Source organism: Antechinus flavipes, chromosome 4 (genome assembly GCF_016432865.1).
Source record: "Antechinus flavipes isolate AdamAnt ecotype Samford, QLD, Australia chromosome 4, AdamAnt_v2, whole genome shotgun sequence".
Taxonomy (NCBI): Eukaryota; Metazoa; Chordata; class Mammalia; order Dasyuromorphia; family Dasyuridae; genus Antechinus; species Antechinus flavipes.
The window spans coordinates 358,185,182-358,210,065 of NC_067401.1; the positions used below are offsets into that span (position 1 = coordinate 358,185,182).

The following is a 24,884-nucleotide window of genomic DNA, read 5'->3' on the forward strand; positions in this document are numbered from 1 at the left end:
TTATTAATGAGTACCTATTTAGTAAACAAGGTATGATATGTACTATGGATTTAAAAATAAGCAAAACACACTCTTATTTTATACTTGAGTTAGGGAAGAAGGATTATATATATGAATTGATTGAGGACCAATATGAGACAATATAATCCATAACTAACTTAGTATCTGAGAGATGCCAAAGATAACAGGACAGAATATTCATGCAAAAGGAGCTCAGAAAAGAGAGAAATCACAGTGACTACATTCTTTTTCAGTCTGAAACTTAAAGATATCATAATCAAGCTAGAATGGCCAAAAATGATCAGTCATCAAACATACTTCTCATATTAATTTTTCTATCCCTTCTCCCATCCCCATAGTATGGAATATATGGAATATAAAGGATGGTAAAGTATTATAGATAGTGGGGTGGGAAACAATTATAATTCTTTGAATTCCTGTTGTGCCTATTGGCCATAGCACTTGCTGAAGACAAACCTGATTGATCAATATATCATCATCTTTTTTTTTTGAGAAGCAATATACTTTTGACTATAACTCTTATAGTGGAAAACTCATCACAGTCAGCCTGATGATCTGGATTTTGTCACTTTCTTTATGACTTTGAGCAGTTTAGCCAGTTGCAGAGTCTCGATTCCCCCATTTCCAAAATAAATATAATGATAATTTCCCAAAGAATTTTTTTGGACAAAAAACAAATGAAAAAGCAGGTGTAAAAATATTTATCTTAATAAAACAATATGTGTGAATTACTACTACTGCTATTGTATATTCTCTGTTTAATTAGAAAAACATTAGATATTTGTATCTTCAGCTCAAAACATAGTGTCTTTTCTTATATTTCCATATGTCATTAGTAATGTCCTTATTTTCTTCTCTTTTACATATTTAATTGTTCAATATCTTTTAACTTTTCAGTAAATCTGTAAAATCCTTAAATTCAGAGACTATAACAACATTCTTCTATGTAAAGTCCTTCATAAGACATATTTTATTATTATCATTCTCCCTATGGTACTACCACAGTACCTTGCACACAGCTGAATTTTAATTAATATTTGTTTGATTGCCTTAAAAAATAACAATGTGTGATCAATTGTGGTTACCTTTAACATTTTCTTTAAAAAATCACACAGCATGGTATATGGTTATCACCACATGTTATTAGGGTTAAGCAATAAAAATTCAGGCTTGAATAAGATTTATTTTAAAATCAAAGCCAAAGTATTTCAATTGTATGTTATATAAAATTGGCTGAAATATAGAACTAGTGAGTCATGTTTTTATGCCCCTGCATCATTAAAAATATACTTTTTTTCCTATTTAAATATTGCTCTGTGTGCCTGTTCCAAAGAAATCATAAAAAAATGAACAGAGTGAAAAATGAAGTGAAATACAGTATTTAAAATTAAGGTATCAGAATTGTTTTGTTTGCTGAATACAAATGTGTGTTTGCTATAATTACAATAGAGAAAAGTTGACAACTTCCAATTTTCTTTCTGCAAATCAATTAACCTCGTGTGTACCTTTCTACTTCAACTAAAATGTTAAAATTTTCATCTTCTCCCTACCTTCCAATGGAAGAAAAGGGAACAATGAAAATTCAACTGATGACACAAAATCAATTGTTGATATCATTCTTCAAAAATAACATTTATGGAGTGAACTAAACTTAAACTTCTACTGTCCCTTCCTTCAAAGGATCTGAAAGAGTTTGGAGTAAAGCCAGTTTAGAAATAGAAAGACAGCTAACAGTGGATAGAGTGTGGATAGAATGCCAGGACTGGAGTCAGGAAAATTCATCTTCATGAATTCAAATCTGGAATCAAATACTTACTAGCTGTGTGACCCTAGGCAAAACACTTAACCCTCTTTGCCTCAATTTCCCCATCTGTAAAGTGATCTGGAGAAGAAAATGGCAAATTATTCCAATATCTTTGCCAAGAAAACCCCAACTGAAAAATATCTCAACAACAACAAAAGATGGAAAGATGTCAAAAATTGAACCTTGACCATCTAGTCCAGCCCCCTCATTTTACAGATAAAGCAATGGAGGCATGAGAAATTAATTCACTTGTCCAAGGTCACATAAGTAATAAATAACCAAGTTAGGAATTGAATCAAAATCCTTTGACTCAAATACATGGATCAAACTGTTCTCTCCAGTGGATTTTGAACTCTCTGGTGATTCTAACCCTATTTCTATTTTATATAGAGAAAAACTGCCAGAGAGTAGCATAAGAATTTGTCTATAGTTCCACAGCTTTCTAAGGACAAATCTGAAATTTGGATATTTATAGAAATTAGAAACAGAAAGGACCCTAAATATCACTTGATTTCATCTCATCTTAAAAGCAATGGAACTGAAGTCCAGAAAATTTACATGGCTGACTTGCCTAAGGTGACACAAATAGTAACATGGCCAGAATTCAAATCTGGCTTCTCCAGCTTTAAAAATCAGCTTTTAAAAACCATTCTGAAGCTTGTCTAGTTTAGTAGATTTGGATGGTTACAAGCTAATAATCTTTATATTAGATATGCCTAGTTCATATTCCTACCTCTAATCATACATACATACATACACACACACACACACACACACACACATGCTTATTTTCCAGGATATGATATTTATGAACTTGCTTTGATAGCATTCAATGAAACCATCAATGATAATGCAAATGAGTGCAAATTTTAACTCACATACAAGAAAGAACAGTCAAGTAGAATATAAAACAGGAAAAAATAATTCATCATTTGCATGCATACATGCATGGATGCCAAATGTTTTAAATATCAGTTGCTATTACTGCTTTTGCCATGATCACCCTTTGATTTTGTTTATTTTTTTCAGAGTTCATATACAGTCAATTCCCCAAATTCCTGAACCCAGAACAATGCAAAAAGCAGGCTTAATTGTGAACTTTATACATGTATATGTGCAGGTGTGAGCATATGAATGTGTATATATACAATGCTTAGTCATTCTTGGAAGTTTGAGTTGGCAGCAATAATATTGCATCATATTAATAAAGGTCTTGGGAGTTGCTAAGCAGAGATGAGCTCAGATTCTAGTTGTGTGGCCCATAAATACCTCAGGGATCTCTCAGAGAAGCTTAAAACATGAGGAGAATAGGAAGAAAGAAGAAAAGTGAAAAATAGAGGGAAGCGGGGAAAGTAGAAAACAAGGGTCAAAGCAGAGGGGATAATGTTGCATATGATGAGAGAAGAGAAGGAATGGAAAAGAGGATGTTAGAAAACTACAGTCAGATGCTACGTGGTGTTTACCCTAATTCCAAACAAATTTGAACAAACGCTCTGTCCAGCAATCTCACATTGAACATCTTCTGGACTTTGCCCAAATTAGGCAGATACACTATTAACTCATGCCAGCTCATTCTCTATGAATATCATGTATCACTGCAGCTGGTTCACCAACCAGTTAGCACCAAGCTTTTGCAAAATACTTTAGAAGGTGCTGCAGGGAGTGAGAGACGATAGAAAAAACCCTGATTAACTGATTGATCCTATTAGTTGAAGTTGAAGCAATATGTCACCAGACTAAACATGCATTAAAATATGGGTAACTCAATAATCTAAGTAGTCTTAATTTTAAATTTCATTTTATGTTCTGAATTAAAAAGGCTTTGTTGTTTTTTTTTCTCTTTCCCTCCTTCCATCTTCCTCTGCCTCCACAATAGGGAAAAAAGAAAAAGAAAAAGAAAGCCTTAGTGACAGATTTCTATACTCAAGCAAAAACATATTCCCATATTGGCAAAGGAAATTAGGTAATATACTACAATATGCTGGAAAGCATGTGGGATATGCTCAATCAGCTGACTTGAGTTTGAGTTCTGGCTTGATCTGTGTGATCATTGGCAATTCGATTTTCTATGAGACAGTTTCATTGTCTGTAAAAATGAGTTTGAAAATGATTATAAAACAGATTTGTCAAGAGGAAAGTGCTTTTTACATCTTAAAGATTTAAACAAATAAAAGTTAATTTTGCTTATCAAGGGGCTATCTTTCATCCCTATCCAAAGATATTGGGAGCAAGGAAGGGACAAGAATACCATGGCTTTCTATGAGACTATAGGGATCAATCATGTATAATCTGGCCCCGGAATTTCCTAATTTAGTGCTTAAAAGTGTCAATCTCAAGATTTTCCTCTCATTACCATAGAAGTAATCAAATAAATGAAGCCTTCCTTGACACACAAAATGGCATCAAGCAACTTGCATCTCTGAGAACTGCTGGGTAAAAGCAACAAAGGAAAATGATGTATTCCTTTTTAGCCTAGTCATGTAATGTCACTTATGAAGCCAAGAAAGCTGCAGCTTCAAACAATGACAACCTATATTGGCTACAGAAGAAAAGCAAAAACCAGTTTTGACATGGAAAGAAAATTTGGTCATTTCCAGCAAAGCTGCATTGGGGTGGGGGTATGGGGGAGGGAAAAAGCATTTATTAAATATCAACTACATATTAGTCAACATACTAAGTACTTTATAAATATTATATATTTGATCTTCATCACAACCCTGGGAATAAGTACTGCTAAGATGCCTACTTTACAACAGAGGAAACTGAGGCACAGAGAGGCAGGAAAGCAATGTCCAGAAAGAACCAGTCAGCATAGATTTACAAATACAATTTGCTATCAGAAGAACTTTATTTCTCTTTTTCAGTTTTTTTAAACTGGTAGGTTAGGGCAATACTATAGATGTAATTAATCTAAGACACTCCTAAAATCATATAGTTCCTTATGCTATTTGTGTGGAAAACTGAAGGCTGAAAAATGGTAAAATCAGATAGATTTGAAACTAGCTAAGTTCCCAAAGAACATATAAGGCTCAACATTAACTATGAAGAAAGTGCTCTAGATATGTGTGCTTGGCTTTAGTTTGTGTATCTGTGTGTCTGTGTATATGTGTGTCTGTGTATATGTGTGTATATGCACATGTGTATACATTATGTCTAGTGTATGTATACACACACATACACACACACACACACACACACACACACACACACACATATATATATATATATATCAATGACTGATAAAAAGAATAAGGAAGAATAAAAAGGGAAGGCTATAAAAATTTATTGAGTGCTTACTACATATCAGGCTTTGTATTAAACTCTTTATAAATATCATCTAGTTTTATACTCACAGCAACTTTATGAGTTAGATGCTATCATTATTCTCATTTTACAATTGAAGAAACTTAGAGAGACAGATGTTAAGTGATTTGCATGGAGACATACACCTAGAATCTGAAGCTGGATTTGCAGTGAGATCTTGACTCCAGACCTAGCACTCTATCCAGCCACGTAGCTTTGTTAGGCATAAATGATCAAATTTGTCAGTGACACAAAGCTGGAAGGGACAGTTAATGTGTAATGTGTAAAATAGAATCAAAATCATAACAGGCTATGGTGTTGGACTAAATGTGTACAGTAAGATGAAATTGAATCGGAATATAAAGTCATAGTTGGCTTGAAAACATGGACTTTATCAGTACAAATTAGGGAAAGACTCTTTATATAGTTTGTCTGAAAAAAAAAACTAAGCCCTTAGATCAGTGGATTGACTCCATATGAGTCAATAATAGTTGTAGAAAGATAATTTCATGATGAGAGATCTACAGCTTCCAGGAACAGGGAGATAATTGCTTTGCTGGCGCTCTTCTTTGCCTTCATCAGACCACATCTGTAGTATTATGTTCATTTTTGAGAAATTTGCACTTTAAGGACATTGAAAGCTCTAATATTATACATATAGTGTCAACAGGAGGGCAAGAAAAAAGTACAAGATAAATGCCATTTGAATATCCATTGTAGAAACTCATAAACTCATTACACAAGATAAGAAGCTATCTTAAAGTATTTGAAGAGCTCTCACCTGAAGAAGGACTAAACTTGCTACACCTGGCTATAAGGAATAAAACCAGGTGCAGTGGATTTCCTGTTCAAAAAAAATTTCTTACAATTTGAGTTAACTAGCTGGCACTGATAGAGCAGGAGAGTCAATCTAGATGAAGTATCAAATGAACCCTGAGGGTGATACAGAAAGCAGCATGTATTAGGCAAACATCTTCCATCAGACCCTGATGATGATAGCTCAGGACTTTGAATCTAAAATGTTGGGAATAGCTTCCATCCTAGAATTCATAGCTACCATCTTGAAGGGTAATCTCTGGATATGCAATCTGGCAACTGCTCTTACAGGTGCTACATTCATGGCTACCAAGGGCCCAGAAAAGCCAGTTATTGCTACCAAGGTTCTCAGAATTAAAAAATGTACAACATCAGAAATGGATATAATTTTATCAGTGGAAAAGGTATTAAAGAGGAGAAATTATTATTTATTTTGCCACCATATCTTAAAGACCATGAGATCTTTCCAACTGATTCATAATTAAAATCTTTTATAAATGTCTCCCTCATTAGAATGTGAGCTTTTTGAAAAAAGGGGTTGTCTTACTTTTTTTTTTAATCTGTGTGACAATCTAACCATTTCTTTATTTCTCATAAGCCTGCAACTGTATTCTTCCATTTTGCCTTAGAAAACTCTTCATCCTAGAAGATCTCTTCTGCCCTGGAATTCATCCGTTAGAAATTCCTGCAGCCCTTCCTCTTATTGGATGGTTCATCCCACAATTTGAAAAGGACATATAGGTCAATTATCTTTTCATTTCTCACCAAACTGCATTCCAAATCTTTCTATCATGCCCTATGATGAATATCTTCCCCTGAACCTACTTCAGTTTCCTTTAATGTGTTGCCTGCTCCCATTAGAATGTAAGCTCCTTTAGGGCAGGAACCTTCTTTTCTTGTATTTTGTATCCTTAATGCTTTAGACAGTGCTTGGCACATACTTAGCATTTAATAAATGCTTGCTTACTGACTGACTCCAATGTTTAATATAGTGCTTTAAATATACCAAGTGCTTAATAAATATACTTTGGTAATAATAAATTTATTTATTCATAAATAGAATGGACGAGAGAGAGAGAGAGAGAGAGAGAGAGAGAGAGAGAGACAGACAGAGACGGAGACGGAGACGGAGAGACAGAGACAGAAACAGAGAGAGTAGGCTCTCACAATATATCTTTAGGTAAAGCCTGAATGACCATTAGTTGACCCTGCTCTAGAATAAATTCTTTTTCTTTTATTGATTAAAGAGATCCTAAAGTCCTTTCTAAATCTGAAAGTGATATTGTGAATTAAAGTACAATAAAGAATAAACTATGGCAATTTATATATACAACACATGTAAGAGTTTACATGATGTAGTTCCAAATAGAATACCATCTCCTTTAGAGCAGGGATTTGTTTTTTTTTCTTTTTTGTCCCACGGATTAGTGCAGTTTCTTGTACATTGCATCTCATTGAATTGGATTGGAATGGGAATGAGAATCCCATTTTTCTTCCTCATGTTTTTCTATAATGGAGATTTAGAGAACTAATGTGTTTGTGTCATTTACTAGCTATGTGACTTTAGACAAGTCAATTAACCTCTCTGGCTATACTTTCCTCTTCTGGAAAATGATGAGGTTAAATTAGATAATCTCTGTTGTCTCTTTCAATTTCAGTATTATATGCAAAAGTCTATATGACTCTATGAGTTTTAAAACTCAGGAGGAAAGGATTGGATAAGCATTTGAAGGAAGGAATAAAGGAAAAAGAACATATCTTTGAATTTTGTTTTATTTTAAATTTGACTAGTGTTTTACTATCATTATGAGAGGGATTATGATCTAGTAGATAGATAAGTCAGTTAACAAACATTTAAGTGTTTGCTGTGCACCAGTTACTGTGCTGATGGAAAGACAAATACAAAAGAAGAGGTCTGACCTTAGAGTAATACCTTGCTTGCTTATTTCCCTGGATACAAATGGGCTTTGTTTCCTTAAACAAGTTGCTTGTTGGCCTTTTAATATCCAAAGAAACTCTCTAAGACTAAAATATAAAAGAGATGCTGCTTTGAGTTGATGAGACTATTTCCCTATTCCAGTGAAATAATGATTCTAAACAAATTGTTTTATATATTAGATACTGACAGGTTGCTTCCTGTCACAGATTCACTGTGTAACCTTTTTAGATTTTGGTTTTCCCATTTGTAAAATGAAGGGATTAGAGTAAATTATCTCCAAAATTCCTTCACTAAATTGATTGAAGGCGCTGTGTGACTTGGGCAAGTGAGTTTTCCAAGGCCAAATTTCCTTATCTAAAAAAAAAGGTTAATAATACTTTGTATATTGTGAAATGTTATATAAATGTAAACCAGCATCATCATAATTGTAACTCTATCAGTCTACCTGGAATATTTTTTATGAGGCAAGTCAATAACTATACTGAAAGTTATTAAGAATTATATAAAGAGAAGATTGATATGTCATAAATGCAATGAGTATAAAGGACTAAAATTAAAATACCGCAAAGATCTTCAATTAACTATATTTAACTATCCTGTTATCATTAATTGTATTGATTGGTAGATCAGAAATATATCTACATTTTCCCCAGAATGAGTTTCATTATCATCATTACAGAAATATCTATAGAATTCAAGACTATATTATATTATAATAATATATATTAATATTACATATAATATATTACATAATATATTATAGAATTCAAGACTATATTAATAAACCGATAGAAAGTAAATATCTCAAAAATAACACCTGGATCACACAAAAAAGAGCCAGCTAGCATTGGACGTCATACCATATAACTTAATTTCCTTTATGGCTAGGGTTTCTAAAAGGGTAGAACAATCCAACATAGTAATAGAAATAAATGTCTGTCCCCATTCTTATCTCATTACAGCTAAGAGGTAAGGAAAAGATACACATTATATACAAAAGAACTGTCTATAGATTATTTTTTTGAAATGGAGAAGTTAAATTTGCATGTACTATAAACCTTTATTTTTCAGTATATAATTTTTTAAAATCCTGATTTTTAGATCATCATGAAAAAAGAAATCTAGTCTATATGGCATAAATTTGACAAAACTCAAAAGTGTAAACTTTATTCTCAAATCATCATCATACAGTATTTCAATTTCTCCCCTCCTGAGTTTCTTGATTCCTTTGTGAGGTTGTAAAATTTTTTCTAAATTTGCTTTAAGGATGCCAATTAAGGCATTTATATCTTGCTAGTTCAAACATGTGAAGGGACTGGTTCAATTTAGATCCTAATGGTAAACTTGTTATCTTCTACTAAATCAAAGCAGTTTACAATGTATCTCAGGCATAATTTCTTTATTTATTTTTTACTTTTATCCCTTTATTTAAATCAGTTATTTCTGGTAGGACATTCTCAAATTTTCCTCTCAGCTCCTTACACAGTACACAGTAGATTTTGATAACCTCTTCAATAGATAGTTATAAATAGGGGAAATGTCAAGTATTGAGTATAATTTTAAGACTATTCTGACGAATAATAATTGATTCAAAGCAATCTTTTCCCCCCTCCGATCATATTTTGGCATTTTATCAGGATCCTTTGAGAGACAATGTCCTAACCCAAAGAAATTTAACAGCAAAAATTCAAGGTGAAAAAATTGGAGAAAGATTAGTTTTTTTGACAGTATGCAATCAGATCTGAATGAAATATAGAGAGCAGAATTTTTTAAACATTATCCACTCATGACCTCTTTTTGCTCAAGAAATTTTTATATGACCCCAGGAATACAAAATATATTTGCTGGTAATAAATCATAATTTTGCTACTCTCATATTTAATTATGAGACCCATTTGGGATCTCACACCACAGTTTAAGAAGCTAGAGTATAGAGAACCCAAGATTTGACTGTGCTTGGTGTTCTGTGTGTGCTCTGTGTGTGTGTGTGTGTGTGTATGTGTGTGTGTAGCACTTGATTTGGTAGAGCAAAATGGCACCCTGAGAGTTCTGTTCCAACAAAGTATCTTTAATTCATACATAAAAACCAAGAATCATTGAAAGATATAAAAATATATATGATAACCTTATTTAAGATCTATCCTCTACACATCTCCATACAAAGAAAGAAGAAATCTTCTGTAGAGTCCAAATGGAAGGGTTTTCTTAAAAATGCTGGTCCAAACATCTTCAACGTGTTTCTATTTGTAGGTGACATTATGTTGGTTGCAAACACTGGAATTTAAAAGCCTCCTAGGAAAGAGCTGTAAAAACTCAAAAGATTTTGTCTTAACTCCTTGCTCAGGAAAAACTAAGTGGATTGAGAATCTGTTGTCCATGTTGGAGCAAAAATCTTGTCCATTAGTATGAGTGAATCAGAAGGCACATAAGGTCGATAAATGGGATCATAATTTAAAAAAGTGGAATCTGGATTGGATTGCAGGGCTTTTTTAAATGATCCCAAACTTTTCTCAAAAATTAAGATCTATCTTAATAATACCAGTACTCTACCAGTGTATCCCACCTCTGATAATTCCTAACCTTAACATTTCTGAGCCTTTGTTTCCTCATTTGTAAACCGGAACTAATAATATGTGTAAGTATTTTCTTCATGGGGTTATTGTCAGGATCAAATGAATTAATATATTAAAATGCTTTGCAAACCTTAAAGCATGAATCATTACATACATGATATATACATCATAGCTATTTTATCAAAAACAGTTATGAAAAAAATGTAAACATATATTTTTAAATCTCTCAAACCCTAGGTTAAAATCTATAGCTTTAAGACAGAATTGTGTTCCATCAAAGTAAAATGCTTTTTTATGTCAAACAAATTAAAAAACAGAGCAGGAGATTATGTTCTTTGAGTCCTTCAATCAAAGGTGTGACTATAAAGACAAGATCTGCTATAGAATTCAATTTGCAAAGTGTTCTTGCTCTTCACTCTTCCACTATCTTGAAGGGTGCCTTTGATCTCCAACAAGGGAAATGTCTCTTTCCTATTTTTCAACTGTAATAGTATCTTTAAATACTTCAGTTTCAAGTTGTTTTAATTGAATACCATAGCTTCTCATATTTTTTTCTAATTTGATATTGAATTTGATCTTTGCTCTAACAAGTTGATAGTCTGTCTATACACACACATATAATGAGGACATGACTCCAACTAGTTCTTGCTTGCCTATTAAAATTAAATTAATTTTATTTTTTGATGCTTTTCAGTGTTCATTATATCTAATGCTTCTAAAATCTTTTCTTGAATAAAATATGATATATAAACATGGTATTTCTACCTAGTTTGAAAAATGACTTTTGTCTTTTGATGGCACAATTTATTGAATTCTGGATCTGGACTCAGGAAAACCTAAATTCAAATCTAATCTTAGACATGTACTAATTTTACATGACCATAGACAAGCCATTTAGTCTCTTTTTAGGGTCACATTAGTAAGAAATATTCAAAGTTCAATTTGAACTCACCTTTTTTACTGCTTCAGTTTCCTTAGTTGTAAAATGAAAATAATCTAATACCTAAATCCCAGTATTGTTGTGAGTATTAAATGAGATATTTGTAAAGCACTTGGTACACAGTAGATGCTTAATAAATGCTTGTTTGCTTCCTTTGCTGTTTCTTATCACCAGGTCACATTTTCCAACATTTTTCTATTTTTTTTCCTAGGGCTCAAAATTTACAATAAAGTCATTCATCAAGGATTAAAGAATACACTGACTAGTTAAAAAAAAATGGGATAGATATAATTCAAGTTCTTCATTTTAATGGTCACTGGACAAGGGTTTCATGTCTAGAATACCAATAGGGAAATTAATGGTTATAGAAAATCTAGACACTCAGATATTTAATCCTGTCTATTCCCATTTCACCAATTCTCCTGCTATTACCATAGAAGCAGAAGGGTACCATATACTTTTTCTTTATGCCATGTATCCAAAGGATCACAGATAACCTCAACATTTCTGAGCCTTTGTTTTCTAATCTGTAAAATGGAGTTAATATGTATGTAGTATTTTCTTTATGGGGTTATTATCAGAATCAAATGAATTAATATATGTATAACATTGTATACTTTTTCTTTATGCCATGTATACACAGGATCACATAAAACTGAAAGGGCTTATGGATATTATATGTAGTGCAACTCATTTGTTTTTTATACATGAGAAATTGATGCAAAATAATTGGAAAAGAGGAGATAATAAAACAAAAAAAAATCTTAAAAGATAGGGGCTTTAATAATAAAGATGATTTCTGACACCAGGGCTCATAGCAAATGTTTGTAGTCACTGCGGCTAGGGAGGCTGAGGCTGGTGAATCTGTTGAACAAAAGAGTTCTGAGTTTCAGTGGGCTAAATTGATCAGATGTCTTTATTAAGGTAAGCATTAAATTAGTGATCCCTTGGGAGAGAAGGAAAGAAGGTAGACGAGGCCTCCAGATGGCTTAAAGAAGGGTGAACAAACCCATGTTAGAAGAAGAATTATTCAGAGTTCCCATGGTGACCAGAGTCAGGTTGTCCTATAAGTTGAGAGATTCAATCAATGGATCAATAAATACATGAACAAAACAAGCAAAAGTGCTACACAAGATCGCAGAATTCACCACCAGATTTTCAAAGAGTAAAGGAAAAAGGGTGGTAATGAAGTGGAGGCAGTAGCTTCTGGTTACTTTTTCCACATATCTTGAAGGAGATGCAGAAAGACATGTTAATTAACTAGATGGGGAAGAAGGGTCAAGAAAGGTTTGTTGCCTTAAGGACTGGGAGATTCCTGTATATTTATAGGTAGATAAGGAATAGCCAGTGATAAAGGAGAAATAAAGATGCCTGTGAGAGAGAAATTTAGAAAAAGAAGGAGGGGACCTTATCAAAGATATAGAAAACTCTCCATTTGTGAGAGGGAAAGAGGTTTTCCATCTACTATGGGAAGTATGGTGAAAAGGATGGACAATGATACTTAAAAGTCTGAAAGCATGAAGGAGGATAATTGTGCTATATCTAAGCCATATTATAAAGGCATTTCCCTGTGATTAACCGTCCTTGTTTAATCACCTGGAAAAGCTGAAGTTCTATCTCCTCATTTCCTTATTAGAAACCTCATAGTTTCCAACAGAGACAACATGGTGCAATGGAAAGAATGCTGTATGTGGAATCAGCAGCCCTGAGTTCAGATGTCATCTCTGTCACTTATTTCTGCACGTGTCCTTGTATATCTTTCTTTGATCTTTGTTTTCCTATTTGTAAAATATGATGATATAGTTCATCACCTCTGGAATTCCTTCTACTTCTAAATCTCTGATCCTTTGACATTGTTATGAATCCTGTGTACATTGTTTTATTTGAACTAAAAATCAAGTATAAAAGAGAGGAACATGAAACTTATACTAAATCATCTTGATGAAGGAGAAAGGCTAAACTGTCTTTCAGGAATAATTAATTAACTAGAACATAATTTTACATATTTGAGAATTAATCAGCTGAGTATTTCAAACTGGCAGATCTATCTTTAACAGCTTTTTGTTTTTAATTACTTATTTCTTTGCTCTTAGGTGGGAGTCAAGGTCTTTCTCATAATTGAGAGTTTTGAATTCCAGATGGCTGATTTAGAAATTAAACCACATATTACCTACCATTTCTGCCATTCCTCCCCACTACCACTCCTAGTGAAAAATATGGTCATTTGAAATTGTTTAGTCACTCAATCACCAGTGACAAGTTATTAATCCATCCCCCAACAACACCATATCAAGAAAGCAGTGTGAAGCATTGGAAAGAATATTTAACTGATCTCTGAAAATACTAGTTCAGCCTCTAGTCAGATGTGTGGATTTCCCAGAATATGTAATATAAATAATAATAATAAAATTTCAATTTATCTATAAAATAAGAAGGTGAGATTCAATTATTTCTAAGGTCTTTTCCAGTTGTAAAATCCTACAATTTTCATTATTTCTATATTCTTCCAAAGCTTTTTCCAATCTTAAGTTCTGACAGGTTTCATCTATTCACAGTCTAGCAGCTCTTCCTTGTAGAATATTTTTGATGGAATGCTGCCTAGATATATCACCAGTGAATTTTACCCATTGATTATGCCAGAAATTCCTCTCAACACACTCTCACTTCCTCTTCTTTCTACTTTAAAAAATTAGATGCACCGGTCAATCCTGGGTCAAAGTGGCTCCTAATCAATAAAGTTGGCAGAACTGAAATTCTTATTACCAGATCATTTATTAAGAAACCATGGTTTAGGAAAATGGCACAAGATCAAGTGAAATGTGAAGAAAAGAAGAATTCTGAGGAATAGAAAGAATGCCATCCTGAGAAATCAAAGAAGGAACTCATGTAAACATAATTCAAAAAATAAAAGGAGAGAAATAGCTACAAAAAAAATTTTTTTTTACTTTTAAAAAAAAAAGGTCATTGTTTAAAGAGTTTAAATATTGTTTAAAAATGGCACTGGGTAGAAAAGTCACATTATGCTATAGGAATAGATGATAATAAAGAGGAAACACTAGTTTTTGCAGCTAGCTAAAAGTAAAAAAAAAAAAAAAATTCACAATGCCCTTAGAAATATATATACAATCTAGAATCAGTCATATTTCTGGACAGCCTTAATTATATAAAACGCCATAAGGTTACAAAAAGAGAGTCAAATAGGAGCCATTCATATTGAATACATAAGTTTCTATAACAACTCTGCCTCTGAAAACTTTGCAATTCTGATTGCAAAACTGGGTTCAGTGTGGGGTTTTTTAGGTGACCAATTGTGCAAATCATGTCCCAAGTCCTCATCCAATAAAGCACTCTATTACCACATTATATAAGAATCACTAATAAAGTAGCAAATGCTTTTAATTAACATAGAAAAATGTAAATAACAACAGGCAATAAAGTAATGGAATTATTTTCTACCCTAATATACAAGGTTTATCTCCTAACCTCCAGATGGTGAATGTTTGGACTAGAAACCTGGAAAAAAAATTCAAAGGAACAGAGAAAGTATATCTTTAATGAACCAGATAAGGATTTCCTTATCAATTGTTCCTTTTTCTCCTCTCAGATTGCCCTCAATGGAAAGAACAGAACTTCACTGAATTCCCTTGAGGTTGGATTCGCTTAAAATCCAGTTCTAAACCATTAAGATCCTGTTGGACTCGTGAATTCAGGGATACTATTAGCAATACCATTTTACATGGCCTTGCATTCTTTACTCCAAATGCAAATGGAAGCTTGCTTCTTCTCCTGCTTCTTCTCCTACTTCTTCTCATGGGAACTTCTAATAGCCTTGCTCAACTGTACTTTGAAGGATTACCTAAGAACTTTTCTTTTCTTATTTCTGCAGGCATACACACACACACACACACAAGCAAATAATTGCCTATATTACTGCTGAGCAACCTTATCTTCTCATTCCTAACATACTTTTGATCCTATCTATGTCAGTACAAGAACTGGAAATAAAACATGACCTTTCAAACTTGTAATTTAGCATTTTATTATCAATCCATCAACCTGGAGGTGCAGGGCACCTCCTTTAGGGAGTGCAAATTAACTGGAATAAAGTAAATACAATTAAATATATTTTTCTATAATTAGCTTTACAACATTTAGCATCTTTTTTAAAAAAATTTAAAAAGCAAATTTCCTCATTTTGATGCAAATTTTGCACAATTTGGCATTGACATCAGAAGAGTTTGATCCATATTCTTTTTTTTTCTTTTGAGGCAATAAAGATTAAGTGACTTGCCCAGGTTCACACAGCTACTAAGTGCCAAATGTCTAAGAGTGGATTCAAACTTAGGTTCTCCTGATTTCAGAGTGCAATGAGTCCATTGTATCCCCTGGCTGCCCTAAAACATAGTATTTCATTCTTTATCACAAAACCACATTTTCCTCATTAGATACTAAGTGTACCTTTGACAATCTGTTTTCACAATAGAGCCTTAATTATAATCTATAAGTTTATTAAGGGATTCAAATTACAAAAATGTACACAGGCACACACACTACAAATATCTCACTTTCATCAATTTACCAAGTAAAAGAAATGTTAAAGAGTTTCCCTAAGAAGTGAATGTAAACTATTTGCATTTTTGTTTTTTTTCCCGGATTATTTTTACCTTCTGAATCCAATTCTTCCTGTGCAACAAGAGAATTGTTCGGTTCTGCAAACATATATTGTATCTTTAGCGCTATACCAATCAGACTCCCAAAAAACTACTTTGATGAATTAGAAAAAATAACAACAAAGTTCATATGGAAGAACAAAAGGTCAAGAATTTCAAGGGAATTAATGAAAAAAAAAAAATCAAATGAAGGTGGCCTAGCTGTACCAGATCTAAAATTATATTATAAAGCAGCAGTTACTAAAACCATCTGGTATTGGCTAAGAAATAGACTAGATCAATGGAATAGGTTAGGTTCAAAGGACAAAACAGCCAATTACTTTAATATAGTGTTTGACAAACCCAAAGACACCAGTTTCTGGGATAAGAATGCATTATTTGACAAAAATTGCTGGGAAAATTGGAAATCAGTATGGCAGAAACTAGGCATTGACCCACACTTAACACCGTACAGCAAGATAAGGTCAAAATGGGTTCATGACCTAGGCATAAAGAATGAGATTATAAATAAATTGGAAGAGCATAGGATAGTTTACCTGTCAGACCTGTGGAAGAGGGAGGAATTTATGACCAAAGAAGAACTAGAGATCACTATTGACCACAACATAGAAAATTTTGATTATATCAAATTGAAAAGTTTTTGTACAAACAAAACAAATGCAAACAAGATTAGAAGGGAAACAATAAACTGGGAAAACATTTTTGCAATCAAAGGTTCTGATAAAGGCCTCATTTCCAAAATATATAGAAAATTGATTCTAATCTATAAGAAATCAAACCATTCTCCAATTGATAAATGGTCAAAGGATATGAACAGACAATTCTCAGACGAAGAAATTGAAACTATTTATAGACATATGAAAATATGCTCCAAATCATTATTAATCAGAGAAATGCAAATTAAGACAACTCTGAGATACCACTACACACCTGTCAGATTGGCTAGAATGACAGGGAAAGATAATGCGGAATGTTGGAGGGGATGTGGGAAAACAGGGACACTGATACATTGTTGGTGGAATTGTGAACACATTCAGCCATTCTGGAGAGCAATTTGGAACTATGCTCAAAAAGTTATCAAGCTGTGCATACCCTTTGATCCAGCAGTGTTTCTACTGGGCTTATACCCCAAAGAGATACTAAAGAAAGGAAAGGGACCTGTATGTGCCAAAATGTTTGTGGCAGCCCTGTTTGTAGTGGCTAGAAGCTGGAAAATGAAAGGATGTCCATCAATCGGAGAATGGTTGAGTAAATTGTGGTATATGAACGTTATGGAATATTATTGTTCTGTAAGGAACGACCAGCAGGATGAATACAAAGAGGACTGGCGAGACTTGCATGAACTGATGCTGAGTGAAATGAGCAGAACCAGGAGATCATTAGATACCTCAACAATGATACTGTTTGAGGATGTATTCTGATGGAAGTGGATCTCTTTGATAAAGAGAGCCTTAATTGATCAAAGATGGACAGAAGCAGCTACACCCAGAGAAAGAACACTGGAAATGAATATAAACTGCTTGCATTATGTTTTTCCTCCGGGTTATTTATACCTTCTGAATTCTCCCTGTGCAACAAGAAAACTGTTTGGTTCGGCACACATATATTGTATCTAGGATATACTGCAACCCATTCAACATGTAAAGGACTCTTACCATCTGGGGGAAGGGGTGGAGGGAGGGAGGGGAAAAATCGGAACAGAAATGAATGCAAGGGATAATGCTGTAAAAAAAATTACCCTGGCATGCATTCTATCAATAAAAAATTATTTAAAAAAATATATGTGATATATTTATACACACATATATGTCATTACTGCTTGTGGTCTATATACTCCTTAAAGATTAAAATCATGTCTTATTCATCTTTAAAAAAAAAAATATATTGTATCTAGGATATACTGCAACATATTTAACATATATAGGACTGCTTACCATCTAGGGGAGGGAGTGGAGGGAGGAAGGGGAAAAATCGGAACAGAAGCGAGTGCAAGGTATAATGTTGTAAAAAAAAAAATTACCCTGGCATGGGTTCTGTCAAAAAAAAGTTATTATAAAAAAAAAGCTATTAAAAAAATAAAATAAATTTAGTAACTTGGCCATTAAAAAAAAAAGTTTCTCTAAAATTCACCACAAAGCTTCACCACAAAGTTTAAACAAATTTTTATTTGGAATGAAAATAATGCTTTGACTATTGGAAGAAGGCAGGTGATATCACAGAGGAAACATCTTGTGATTGACACACAAAAAAGCTTTACTTCTCACCTGTGTATAAAAACAACATTTAGGTTTATGTAGGACTAGTTAAGCCAAGTTTCTTAGTTGAATTGGAACCAAGCCTCTAAGAAGGAATTATTCTTATTGTTCTTGGGATAGGAATGGAGAAATTCTCTCCCTCTCCCCCTCCCCTTCTCCCTCCCCCTCTCTCTCTCCTTCTCCTCCTCTCCTTCTCCTCCTCTCTCTCTCTCTCTCTCTCTTTCTCTCTCTCTCTCTCTCTCTCTCTCTCTCTCTCTCTCTCTCTCTCTCTCTCTCTCTTTTGCATTTTTCCCTTTCCCCCCCAACATTCAAGTCATCAGAGAGTTTAAACAAATAAGCATAGAGGGCATTCAGTTAGGATCAAAAAAACTAAACCAGTAGAAAATAACAAATCCAGGACTCACAGGAAAGCAACATACTGGTGATAAACATGCTGAAATATGGTTTCTTGAGGATAGCTAAAAAAGCAAGACATTCTGGACTAGAGAAGAATGCCAACTATGAACTGAAGTGTTGGAATACACGGGAGCTGGAGCTCCAACCCAGAATGGATCGCCTCTTGTGAGAGGATGATACGAGGAGACTGAAAGACAGTTGCCATTCTCTGACCTCTCTGATTGAGAGGCCGCTGCATTGTCTGACCTCTTTCCTCTTCCCTCTGCCTCCAATTTATCTCATTCTCAGTCCACAACACCTGTGTCAGCAAAGGCTGCCCTGCAACTCTTTCAGATGCTATGATCCACAGCTGTGGAGGCTCTCAGAGAATTGATCTGTCCCTTAACATTGAAGAAAGTTCTATCAAGTCATCAAGCACAGATAATTGTGAATTACCCAGGGATCTTCTTGGAAGTTGCTTGTCCCCCACCAGGAACCCTCCATTCTCATCCTCCCTGCCTTTCCAACTACACACAGCTTCTTGATGCTCTGGGACAACTCCATTTCAGGCCAAACCATTATGGACAATGATAAATTATCATTTATCATTATAATGGTATATATAGTGAATGAGGCTCAATCTTCAATGATTAACATACTCATATCCCATCATATCCCACTCCATCGCAATTGTTCTGAACCCCTTTATCCTATTGAAAATGTTGCAGATAAGAGTGAATTGGACAGGTAGTAGATGACCTTAAGGAGGAAAGATTTTGTATTTTCATCTTCATTTTTAACAGTGAGTACAAAATTCCCAAATCCTAACTCCATCAAAACAGATAGTAAATAGAACAGAGTCCATTGCTTTTATACTCTTCAAACTTGGTTTTTGTGTTGGTCAAGTGATAGGAATAAAATTCTCTTTAAAGCATTGACTTCACACTTTGCTCTTTCATTATCCATTTTTTTTTTTTTTTGGTTATCTTAAAAGAAAAAGGGCAGAATTCTGATAAGCTTAGAGATGGAAGAAAAACAGGTCCATTTCCTCTTCCAAAATTAAAATGTAAACTCCTTAAAGACAGGAACAGTACCTTTTTAATACACACACATATATACGTATATATATATATATATGAAAAACTTGTGAGTTATTATCAACTCTTCTCTCTCTTTCTTACCAAATACTTGTTTTAATTGGTCACTTTGTTTTTAGCTTCTACAATTCATCTTCCATAAAGCTTCCAAAATTATATTCTCTTCATGCTTCATTCCTAACTTTCTTTCCAGACTTTCTCTATTAATGTCCCAGAAACATCTCTACTCTGGAAGGTGACTCTATCCCTGGACTTCTCATATTAGCTGTTCCCAGCTGGCACTGACCTTTCATCGACTGATTCATCCAAAAACTTCTATTTTAAATAGATACTCCAATCCCCCTAGCTATATTTTCAGATAAAATGCTTATACCTAAGTCACCCCCCAGGTTGTGGGAATGATTTTAAATTTTTTTTCTTTTTTTTCCTTTTGTGGGGCAATTGGGATTAAGTGAATTGTGCAGGGTTATACAGCTAGGAAATGTGACTAAGATTGGATTTGAATTTAGGTCCTTCTGACTTCAGGACCAGTGCTCTATACACTGTGCTTTCTAAATGCCCCAAAAATGATTTTTAAAAAAATAAAAATCAGTACAATCTTGCATCTCAAGGAATAGAAATTAATTAGGCATATCTTAAAGCTAATTCTATCAAGATTTTTGATAATATATAAACCACTTATTTTTCAGCTTATTTTAATACATACATGTATATACTTAACAAGTATATACTTAAACTTATACTTAATTTTTCAGCTATCTATCCAAAGTAACAAAGAAGCCCATCTGAAAGGGACCTATCCCTATCAAAGTTTTATCTATGGTAGTTTTATACTCTAGAGTAAGAGTTTACCTTTTTTTAGTGTGCTATGGACTTCTTTTGGAGGTCTGGCAAAGCCTATGCATCCCTCCTCAGAATAATGTTTTAAAATATATATAAAATAAAATGCACAGGATTACAAACGATTATTATTTTGAAATATAGTTATTAAAAAAACCCTTGTATACAAACTAGTTTGAGTGCCATTGTTCTAGAGGGGATATAAAAGATATAAACTTTTTCAAATGCATCATCAGACTCTACACACATTTTATATATACTAATTACAACTAAATTAGATGAGGTGTAGGAGGAAAGGGGAATATGGATGGAAAAGTTTGTAATCATGGATTGATCTTTCTAGCTATTTCTATCTACATCATTTTTTATGAACTTTTTTGTGAGGAGAGAATATAGTCTATCCAAATTGAATTAATACTCATATGTAAGACTTAATGCCTATCATCCAAAGAATTAGTATCTCTTCTAAATTTTATGGCATCTGCAGATTCAATAAGTATCCTGTCTAATCCTTTACCTAAGCATTGATAAGAGCTTAAAAAGCATGACGTTAAGCAAAGGTCCCTGAGGCAAGCTATTAAAGACTTTCTACCAAGATGGCAGCAAATCATCATGGATTACTCCTTAAGTATGGCTGTTCAATCAGTTCTGAATCCTCCACATTAGTCCAAATCTCACCATCTTTTCCCTTACAAGAATGTCAGTAGGAACTCTCAAGTAAAAATGAAATCAACCCCATTTTAGAGATGTAGAATTTAAGATATTCTCTCATAGTCACATGTATTTAAGGGGAGGAACAAGACTAAAACTTTGGAATTTTTCTGATTCTGAGTATAGTGATCTTTCCATTAGACCATACCTTCTCAACTATCCCTGAAAACATGTAAGCAAAGCTGATGTAAATAAATTCTGCCTTCCCTAATGTGCAGAGCTATACTACTTGGTAGCTCTAGCTTCCAGTTAGGCAATTAAGTACCACTTCAGAAAGAGTGCTGTTGGATCTGGAATCAAGGAAAACTCACATTCTTGAGTTCAAATATGGCCTCAGACACTTAACTCGCTTTATGACACTAGGAAAGTTATTTAAATCTCTTTGCCTCAATTTCCTCATCTGTAAAATGAGCTGAAGAAGGAAATAGCAAACAATCCAGTATCTCTGGCAATAAAACCCTAAATGGGGTCACAAAGAATCAAATATGACTGAAAAAATACAGAACCACAAAAAACCTTGATTAGCTTTAATGTCAACATCTTTTGCATGTACAGCTGAATACACAGTAATTTATCACTGTTTAGTTACCACTTATATTTGAACGAGTCATGATAAAGTTCTTATACTTATCAATCAAAGCCAATGGAGTGATTTATGCTAGATACCAAATATTTATTATCTTTTACATGCAATCATCCTGTTTTATTCATCTCTCCCATTGCTCAGGCATGGCACTGACCCCTTCTTCCCATGTTCTGTTGCCCAACTAAACTGGAACTGGTTCACTCACTTCATCTGTACCTTCTTTGGCAAGTCAGAATATTTCCCCACAGAGATGTGATCATGGTTACCACTTGTTCTCAAAGTCCTGAATATAACAATGGGGTTTTTTTAAAAGAAAGAAAGAAAACATTCCTATTAATTTTCACTATATCTTGTAAGCCCCCAAAGATATGCTTCTTATTTATATAAAATTACTCAATAATTCCTTTGACTCCAATATAAATTATTTATTAAACAAGACAAAAAAGTATTATAATTTTGGGGGAAAAAATCAAGAATAATAAAAAACCTAACAATCTGCTGATAAACCTTCCAAATAAATCACACAACATCCATGGGGAAGACAAGAGAATAGTGCACACAGAAATCTATCAGTGATACACATGAGAAAAAATGGGGATAATAATAGTACCTATTTCTTAGGGTTGCTATGAAGATCAAATGAGATATTTGTAAAGCACTTAACACAGTGTTTGGTATATAGCAGATATTTTATAAATGATAGTTAATATTATTTTTGTTCTTGTTATTTAATGTGTAATACTATTCATTGTAAAAATTTTATTTTTTATAATTATTAAAATTGTATTTTCCAACTTTTTTCATTTTACAGATGAGGAAAACTGAGGCCTGAAGAGACCATGTGGCTTGTTCAGGGTCATTCAGGTACTAAAGAACATATCAGGGATTTGAACTGAGATTTTCTTCTTTGTCACAATGCCTCTCTTTTCAATGATCTAAAATGATTTTACTCAGTTCATATCTTGACCTATTGGTGCTCAAACAGGTCTTCATATATGATGCTTTATCCAGTACCATCAGGGAGACTTATCTCACATGTACCCTATATTTCTTTGCTACTACTTAGTCCTATGTGTCCTTTTACAGATTCATCAAAAAATCAAAGAACTGCATTGTGTCAAAGGAAGTATGGAGCTGCCATCTTGAAGGAACATAAGCACTCTTTCATCATCATCAGTCATAAGAACTTAGAGGACTTTCAGAAGCTTCTACCCCCTTTGTGGTGTGATGGAAAAGGCCCTAGATTTGGAATTTGAAGAGTTGAATCTTAACTCTGATACTTATTATATAGGGACTGTTCATTGGCTCCATATTGCACAGAGTACTGAGTCAGGAGCCAGGAAAACTTAATTTCTTGAGTTCAAATATAGTCTTAGACCCTTATTAGCTATGTGACCCTGGGCAAATCACCTAACCCAGTTAGTCAAATGACCCAGAAGAAGGAAATGGCAAACTATATTATCTCTAAGATCCTTTCTAGTTTTGAACTTTTGATCCAGAAAACTAGATGACTACAAAGATTCTTCATAATTTTGTGTATTATTTAATATTTCAAGAAATCCAATACAAGTTTTCAGTTTTCTGGGCAATAATTTTTAGTGCAACTTTACCATTAACTATATTCTAAGTTACCTCTATCTTTGGGCAAAATATACTTTCAGAAAACCAGAACTGGGTTACCTGCTAGATCATGAGCTTTATAGTCTTCCCACCTCAACTGAACCTATGAAGTTTGGTTTTATGGCAGCAAGTACAATATGCCTGCACCCATTCCAATTGGCCATCATCTAAAGTAGTGTGATCCAAATAATCAGTCTAGAATTTCTCCTTGAATCAAGTCAGATAATAATCAAATAAACTGCTCAAAATTGTGTCATTGTTATGTAATTTAAATTTGCAGATTTACTATTTTATTGGGATACTGACAGCAGACTTCATTCATTCAACATTTATTAAGTACCTGCTGTGTACAGAGCATTGGGTTAAATGCTAGGAAAGTGTAGAACATGTAGATACAATATAATCTTCTCCAACACCATTGAATTCTTAATCTAGTAAAGAGGAAACCATTTGGTTTTTTTTTTTCTAACTTATATGGTATGTGTTTTTTTCCCCTTCCAGATTATATAATTATCTTATCTAAAAATGTTCAAAAATAGGCATTCACTCAATCTGAAAAAACAGGAAAATAAAGGCACATGTACCTTATCTTGCTGACCATCATTTCACTATTTATGTCATCTATTATTAGGCAAAATCAAAAAATTTTCTTACAAGGCATCTCAGAGTTAATGAGACCATTTTAAAATCTTGCTTTAGGCAAATAAAGCAATTATTGAATCTGTTCATATTGGGCTTGTAATTCTCACTTAATTAATCTTAAATTTGACGAATTGATTTTTTTAATTGCCTCATTCTATTTCTTGGAAAAGCAAAAAACTGAGTAAAATAGAGATTTCAGATTTTCTTAGAAAATCAGTCATTGATATAACATGATGATATGAAATGCATTGTATTAAAAGTACTTTTGAAATAATAATTAAGTTCGATTCTGAAGAATAAAGAAGAAAATATGACTCCCTCCCTCTTTTGAAGAGATTGGGCATTGTGAATGTAGAACATTTAATATAAATATTAATTATCAAATTAATTAATCATTTATTATTAATTATTCATTATTAATACCAATTAATTAATCAAATAATATTGATGTTTTTGTTAGTGTTACTGATCTGCTTCCCTCTCTTTCTTTCCTTTTTAATTCTTTATTACAAGATATGGCAAAGAGAGCAAGATTTGGAAATTAAGATGATCTAAGAACAATATATATGTGTGTGTGTATATGTGTGTGTGTGTGAGTGTGTATACACACACCCATATTATATATGTATATGGATATGTGTATACATACACACATGTAAGACAGAGAAGGAAAGGGAAGAGAAGAGAACAAA

General features: G+C 33.4%; 1 protein-coding gene and 1 long non-coding RNA gene across 2 annotated transcripts in view; one reads left to right on the forward strand and one right to left on the reverse strand.

Moving 5' to 3' along the window:
• Window positions 1-24,884, reverse strand: part of RPS6KA2 (ribosomal protein S6 kinase A2) — a 525,834-nt gene that overhangs the window by 378,102 nt on the left and 122,848 nt on the right. The gene's annotated exons all lie outside the window — the stretch shown is intronic.
• Window positions 22,740-23,801, forward strand: LOC127562412 (uncharacterized). The gene is made up of 2 exons (XR_007953675.1): window positions 22,740-22,794; window positions 23,017-23,801. It is a non-coding gene; the product is annotated as an uncharacterized LOC127562412 (long non-coding RNA).